At 37.5% G+C, this 7,842-nt stretch overlaps 1 long non-coding RNA gene across 1 annotated transcript in view; it reads left to right on the top strand.

Annotated features, from left to right (window-relative positions):
* Window positions 2,703-7,842, top strand: part of LOC110266296 — an 8,171-nt gene continuing 3,031 nt past the window's right edge. The window contains exon 1 of the long non-coding RNA XR_002353525.1: window positions 2,703-2,714. This is a non-coding gene — a long non-coding RNA (uncharacterized LOC110266296). The remainder of the gene's footprint in view (window positions 2,715-7,842) is intronic.

Genomic DNA, 7,842 nt, shown 5'->3' with positions numbered 1-7,842 from the left:
AAAAAAGTAATAATTCTATATAAATTAATATATTTGTTCCAATGTAATTTATTTTTGTCCCACAAAAATTTATAAAATTTTATTTTGAGATTCATGTTAAAAATAAATTTTTTTATTAAATTTAACGTAAAATATATAGTTTCAAATATTTAAATTTGATCATTTCTAACCTAATAAAATTTAAAATTTCACGTAATGTTCTACACCAAAAAAATATTAACAAAATTCAACTACCCACAGGAACTAATTATCACTAATTAGTAATCATTAGAAAATCAGTAGTAACATCATTCTCATTTTAGAAAATCAGCATTTCAGAATAAGCAAACATCAACAAAATCAATATTATTAACTCAGCAACTCAGAATTAAATCCAGTAACTCACAACTAAATCCAACTCCAATTCAGAATTAAACAAAACCACTAATCATCACGAATCAATAATCATCGAAAAATCAACAACAAGCCAACAATATATCAATATCATCATCATCATTTTAGAAGAATCATAAATCAACAATCAACAAGATTATTCCAGTTTCATAAAATAAGAGACTATTTACTCATTCACAATTTTAGAAATAATGAAAATTTTGATGCCAAATGTAATTATATTTGTCTTAAATTAGTCTGCTTTCGAGTGAACTGATTTGCAAATATGAAGATTGGGACCTGCATCAACACTCAGAGAGTCAGAGTGCTTACTGCTTCCCGGCGGCGAGGAGGAAGGGGAGTGACGGCGACGACAAAGGAGACGGCCTGATAAACTACTATTTTATGGTTTATCTTGTGCTCAATTGAGTGGATTTTATCAATCTTTCATACACTTATTCATATGATTTGCATGAGTTTACGTTTTCCTTCCTGATTTTGTGCTATGATTGAAAATATGCTTCTTTGGTCTTAATTTTGATATGTTTAATCTTTTCTTATTACCATTCGATGCCTTGATATGTGTGTTAAGTGTTTTCAAAGATTACAGGGCAGGAATGACTTAGAAGATGGAAAGGAAGCATGCAAAAGTGGAAGGAATACAAGAAGTTGAAGGAACTGCAAAGCTGTCAGCCTGACCTCTTTGCACTCAAACGGTCATAACTTGAGCTACAGAGATCCAAATGAGATGGTTTCAGTTGTGTTGGAAAGCTAACATTCGGGGCTTCACAACGATATATAATTTGCTATAGCTTCCCTGAAGCTAGACGATACGAATTCGTGGATCACGCGGACGCGTGACCTGGCAGAAACGCAATCCATGCAAATGCGTGAACGACGCTTCCGCGTCATTTTCTCGCAACCCCTACGTAGGGATGGCAACGGGTCCCCATGGGGGCGGGGACATGCCCCCCGCCCCCGCCCCCGTCACCACAATTCGCCCGCCGTCCCTGCCCCGTCTCCGCCACGGGTGATGGGGACCCCGTATCCGCCGGGGACCTGGATATCTGCGGATTTTACAAATTAACAATCTCAAACACAGAACCTTAACAATTTCAAGCACAGAACGTTAACAATTGAACAAATCTTAAATTTCTAAAACAAAAATTCAACAACAATTGTCCAAACAGAAATAAAATTCAGAAGATTAACAATTTCAAACAATTTTAATTACAGAAAATTAGCAATAGAACAAATCATGAATTCTCAAATTAAAATTCAACAACAATTGCAGAAATAAAGATATAAACACAGAAGATAAATAATTTGAAACGTTGAACAAACCCTAAATCCCAAATGTTGAAACAAAAAACTTGAAAGAAACTAATCAAAGAGAAAGGGGCTTATTGATGCGGCGACGACGAGGCTTTGGGAGACAGCGACGATGAGCGGCGAAGAGGCTGTTGGAGGTGACGACGATTGTGCTGGTGGCGGTGACGATTCTGCTTGAGGAGGCAGAGACGAGGAAGACCGATTAGTAGGCTGCAATGATGATGAACGAGCAAGGAGTAGGAGGCGGCGGTGATTTGCGATGTGAATGAGGGAGGGAGGCAGTGACCAACGGTGAGACTTGTAAGTAGTGGAGAACCTTGGAGTGGCTGGCGAGGTGATGATGTAGAAGGAAGACGGCAGTGACGCTGTTGTTAGAGAAGAGAAGCAGCAGCTGGAGGCAGAGGAAGAAGGATGTGGCTAGGTCAAGGTGAGGCTGCTGGTGCTGGGTGAAGGAGAGAGCCTAAGAGTGAATCTGAAGTGAGGGCGCAAGTGTGAGGGCGTGAGGCTGCTAGAGTAACATTAGGGTTATTAACTTAACATATATATATGGGCATTTATGTAATTTTATATTTGTGGGTCTTATACGGGTATCCGCAGGGCGGGTACCTCTTCCCCTGCCCCCGCCCCATTTAATAGACGGGTACCCGTCCCCGCCCCCCATGGAGAAAAAACACTCTCCATATCTGCTCCCCGGCGGGTAAATCTCTTCCCCTCCCCCGCCCCATTTAATAGACGGGTACCCGTCCCCGCCCCCCATGGAGAAAAAACACTCTCCATATCTGCTCCCCGGCGGGTAAATCCCGGCGGATACCCGCCCCGCCGGGGGAAATTGCCATCCCTACCTGTACGTACCAGAATACGTTGGGCGCAATTTCTGGGCTGTTTTTGACCCAGTTTTTGGCCCAGAAAACATAAATTAGAGGCTATAAAGTGGGAGAATGCATCCATTCATAAAGATGTCTTCGAATAATTTACTTTTCATGATTTAGATATAGTTTTCAGAGAGAGAGGTTCTCTCCTCTCTCTTAGGTTTTAGGATTAGGATTCCTCTTAAAGGATTTATGATTTCAACTCTTTATCAGGTTCAATATTCCTTTTATATTTTTATTTATTCTAATGCTTTTATTCGTATCTGACTTATGTTACTAAATTGGCCTATGAACTCTTTATGTTTAGATTGATTTTCTTTTATTAATGCAATTGAGATATTTCAGATTTATGATTTATATTTAGCTTTTTATATTCTTGGCTCTAATTGATTAATTAGAGACTCTTGAGTTATCAAATTCATCGTGATTGATAATTGCTATTTTTTTGCTAATTGAATTGAATTCCGATAACTCTAGTCCTTTCTTAGGAGTTGGCTAGGACCTGACGATCAAACTAATTAGTCCACTTGACTTTCCTTTGCTTTAGTAAAGGTTAACCAAGTGGGATTAAAACGCAATTCTCATCACCATCGATAAGGATAACTAGGATAGGACTCTCAAATTTTCACACCTTGCCAAGAGTTTTATTAGATATTAATTTATTAATTCCTACAATTTATTTTTCTTGTTCAAACCTTTCAAAACCCAAAATTCTACCTTTTCCATAGCTAATAATAAGTCATACCTCCCTGCAATTCCTTGAGAAGACGACCCGAGGTTTGAATACTTCGGTTTATAAATTTTATTGGGTTTGTTACTTGTGACAAACAAAACTTTTGTAAGAAAGGAATTCTTGTCGGTCTAGAAGCTATACTTACAACGGGAACTTATTTGCGAAAATTCTAGATCGCGCGAGAGTTTTGCTCTTTCAAAATGGCGCCGTTGCCGGAGAGTTGCAAACGTGTGCCTTATTATTAGTTATTGTAAATATTTGCTTTTTGCTTGTTTATTTATTTTTATTTAAAAAAATTTCAGATTTTTATTTTAAAAATTTTTTTATCTTATCTTATCTTAGTTTTAAATTTCAAAATCCAAATTTTTTTTCAAAAAAATCATATCTTTTTCAAAAATCATATATTATCTTATTTCAAATTCAATTTTCAAATTTCAAATCTTTTCTCTTATTTATTTTATTTTATTTTCCTTTGCATGTTTATTTGTTTTTATTTTTAATTTTTATTAGTTACTATGAGTTCTCACCCCCATCGTTTTGAGTTTGGATCCAATGTTGTTGCAAGGAATGGAAATTATAACAGGAACATGCATCAAGGTCAAAACAATCAGAGATGGAAGGAGCCACGAGGATCTGATCAACCCTTCTGGCAGCAACACCTTCTATAATACCACAGACAAAGACCATTCTACAATGCATGCCAAAACAATTGTTATGGTGGACCCTTTCGCAACAACCAACACCCACCTAACTGCTATAGTCAAGAGCCATTCCGAGGTGTATGCCAAGACGATAGATATGGTGGACCCCCATCATATACCTATGACCCACCTCCTCAACATAGCTTTGAACCACCATACTTACAAGCCCCTTACAACCAAACACCTCCAGACGACCCTAACTCATATCCACCCCAACTCCAATCCAATTACTCCCCAGAACCACCACCTCAATATTCACCATCTCCATATCCTTATCAAGAAGAACCACCTCTATATTATGAGCCCTCTCTCCCAACCAATGAACCCTCATATCCACCCCAATCTCCAATGGATGACATCCTTCGTACTCTTCTTCAAGGGCAAGCGAAGATGCAAAGGGATGTAGTGGAACTCGCGACTGCCTTAACCGAGGTAGTAAATAAATTAGTTTCTCAACATCTGAGCACTCAAAGTACTCTCATGGCTGCATGTGGAGAATCAAAAAAAGAGCGTAGCATGAAGGAGACACTAAAAACTTTGGTGGACAATGAGGAATATGGCTTTGTATTGGAACAAGTGGAGGAAGCCATAATAGTTGCAGAGGAAGAAATGGTTGAAGATTTAGGAGATGCTGAACCTCCATGGAAGACTTGGAAGAGGTTGGCCAAGAGATGGAGATTAAAGAAGAAGAAGCATAGCCTCCCATGCCCTTGGTGAGCAATGAAGAAGAGATTGAATTGGAAGAAAGCTACCAAGAGGAAGAGGTTGATATTAAAAAAACTTGCAAAGAGGTGGAAATTGTCAGAGAAGAGCACAAGGGAGTGGAGCTTGTAAATTCGTTAGAAATACCTCCCCCTAAGTTGCCATCATCCTTCACAACATTCAAGTGGGTAAAATTCATATCCCTTAGCTTTCTAATTCCACTTGAATATGGGCTACTGGAGACGGATGGTCAACTTAGAGCTCTTTGTGGCATTAAGAGTAAGAGGAAGATGGTTAGTGGTTGAATTTGTCAAGCAAGGTTCAACATGGTTGTGTGCTCAAAGTTTAAATGCAAGGGTTGTGTAAAGCTCAACTGAATGGGTCTAAAAAGTTGTTTGGCCGCTTTAGTGAGAATTCAGATTGCTTGCTACCCGGATGGAATCATAATGATCAACAAGAAGACGGGTGCAAAAACAAGATTTGGGACCCCAAAATTCATTATGGCAATCAACACTCTTGGGGCCTTATCACTTGCTTTAACTTACTTGAAGGCTTTATGCGCCTAGTTTGGGATCCCGGAGGCTACTGGAATTCCAAACATTGGTGGAGATTTTTGGATGAATTCAAGCACAAGCCACCATAACAGGGAGTTCACCAAATGTCCAACTTAAGGACTTTAACTAAAAGTGCTAGGTGGGAGACAACCCACCATGGTATGATCGTTCCATTTTCAATCTTATTTAGTTTTGTTTTTTTTTTAGTTTTATTTTATTGAACTTGGAATTATTCATAACATCTGCATCAGCATTTGCATACTGTATTCTGCATTTTGTACAAAAAAAAATTGGCAAAATACACGACAGCGCCGCCGACGCGTCCGCGTCATACGTGCGTTGGGAAGAAAACAAGATTGAACAGAGAGTCACGCGAAAGCGTGGCTAGAGGCATGCCTTTGGCACAAATCGATCCACGTGACCGCGTTGCTGACGCGTCCGCGTCATGTGGAAAAAATGCCTCCCACGCGTCTGCGTCACCCATGCGAATGCGTGGCCCTGTAAAATCGACATAAACGAGTGTTTGGCAGCAAGTTAGGCTGGAATGGGGCTGGAACAGTGCTAAAAGCACAAGCCTTACTACGCGAACGCGTGCCCCACGCGTCCACGTCGTTTCGTAAATATGGCCATCCACGCGATCGCGTCACCCACGCGAACGTGTCACCCCAGATTTTTGGCAAAATGCAGTTAAACAGAGAGTTGTGCGTATGCGAGGCTGCTCTCGCGCCACTAGAACAACTCGAGTCACGCGTCCGCGTCACCTGAACTTATCGCACACCACGCGACCGCGTCACCCACGCGTCCGCGTCGCCCGTGTCGCACAACTTAGCCTGATTAGTGCCAATTATCTTTTCTTTTCTTTTCTAATCCTAATTTTTTTCTATCTTTTCTTCTTTCTTCTTTCTTTCTTACTTCATCTTTTTAACTTCTCATCCCTCTTCACTTCCATTTTATTTTATTTAATTTATTTGCATACTTTCATCCATTGCATTTTAATTTTGGGTATATTTTTATTTTCTTTTCTAAAATTATTATTTTTTTTTCATTGGTGTTAAAATTTTCTCATTCAACTGTTACATCTTTTTTACTTATTCTGGTACTTCATGACTTGTTTTATTCTAATTGGGTATTATTATTCATAAGTCAATGCTAATTTTTATAATACTGATATTCCTTTTGCATTGATATGCACTTACACTATTTTGCATTACCCACACCCTTTTTCCCATTGTTGCAATTCTTTCACTATTGATATGCCGTATGCTTCTACTATTTTCTCACTACATGTTGTAGCTACCATGTAATTGAGACCTTTATTATTTGGCATTACCAACCCATATTTTATTTATTTTTCTTATCTTTATTTCTGGGTTACTTTTCTCCATTTTTCTCTTCTTTCAGGATGGCCACCGAGGAAGGAAAAAGGAAGAACTTCTATATGGGAAGACAGGCAAGTCAATCTGCATAATCTATAGAGAAAGGTATCAGTTGGAGCAGCCCGTCCACTTGTACATCTTAGCATGCACCGAGGACGGTGCAACCTTTAAGTGTGGGAAGGTCGATATCGATCTCCATGGGTTAGTTATTCTCTTCTCAACACCAATGTCTTATTTTCTTCATTAGTTCATTGTTGCATTGTATAATAGATTGCATGTGTAGTTGATTTTTTGCATTTAAATACTACTTGGTTGAAAAATAATAAGTTTCTTTCTAGACCCTATTTTTAAAAAAAAAATTTCACTAATTTAAATAAAAAAATTAAAATTTTCTATGTGTTAAATTTGTTTGAAGATCGTAAATTGGAACATGGTTTTTGAGCTAAAGAACACACAACCTGTGAGATTTTGAGCTTATTTATATGGTTACATTATTTAACCATAAATATTTTATTCTTGTGTGTTTTCTTCTCTATAATTGCAATCTTTACTTTGTTCCACTCTATATGTCCATTATTTAGTGTATTTACATGCTTGCATATGATTGAGGCTATTACTTGTTTTCACTCACTTATCCCAAATAAGCCTACCCTTTTATGTCACCCTTGTTAGCCACTTTGAGCTTTTTAACCCTCTCTATTCCATAACCACATTACTAGCCTTAAGCAGAAAAATAAAATAAAAATTCCAAGTTGAATCCTTGGTTAGCTTAAGATAGATGTTGTGTATAATTTAAATATGGGGAATTTTATGGGAACATGGGATGATAGAAAAAAAAGAGGAATTAAATTGAATAAGTTATTTGAAAATTTGGGAAGCATGCTCATGTGAAATCAAAATAATTAAATTACTATGTACATTGAAAAAAAAATTAAGTAATTAAATAAGGGGATACAAAAAAAAGAAAAATAATATTACCCCAAATACAAAATAAAAAGAATCAATGCACATGGGACAAAATTCAAAAATAAGTTTGATACATGAGCATGTAATACAAAAGTGGAAAAAATTTGGGTAGCTAGGTAAAGCATTTTAAATTATATAAAGTATGTATATGTTAGGTAAGATCTTAGACTAATCAAGGATTCACTTTGTTAGCTCACTTAGCCTTATATATATATATATATATATATATATATATAT

Source organism: Arachis ipaensis, chromosome B09, assembly GCF_000816755.2.
Source record: "Arachis ipaensis cultivar K30076 chromosome B09, Araip1.1, whole genome shotgun sequence".
In the NCBI taxonomy this organism is placed as follows: domain Eukaryota; kingdom Viridiplantae; phylum Streptophyta; class Magnoliopsida; order Fabales; family Fabaceae; genus Arachis; species Arachis ipaensis.
This window is presented reverse-complemented; position numbering and strand designations above follow the sequence as displayed.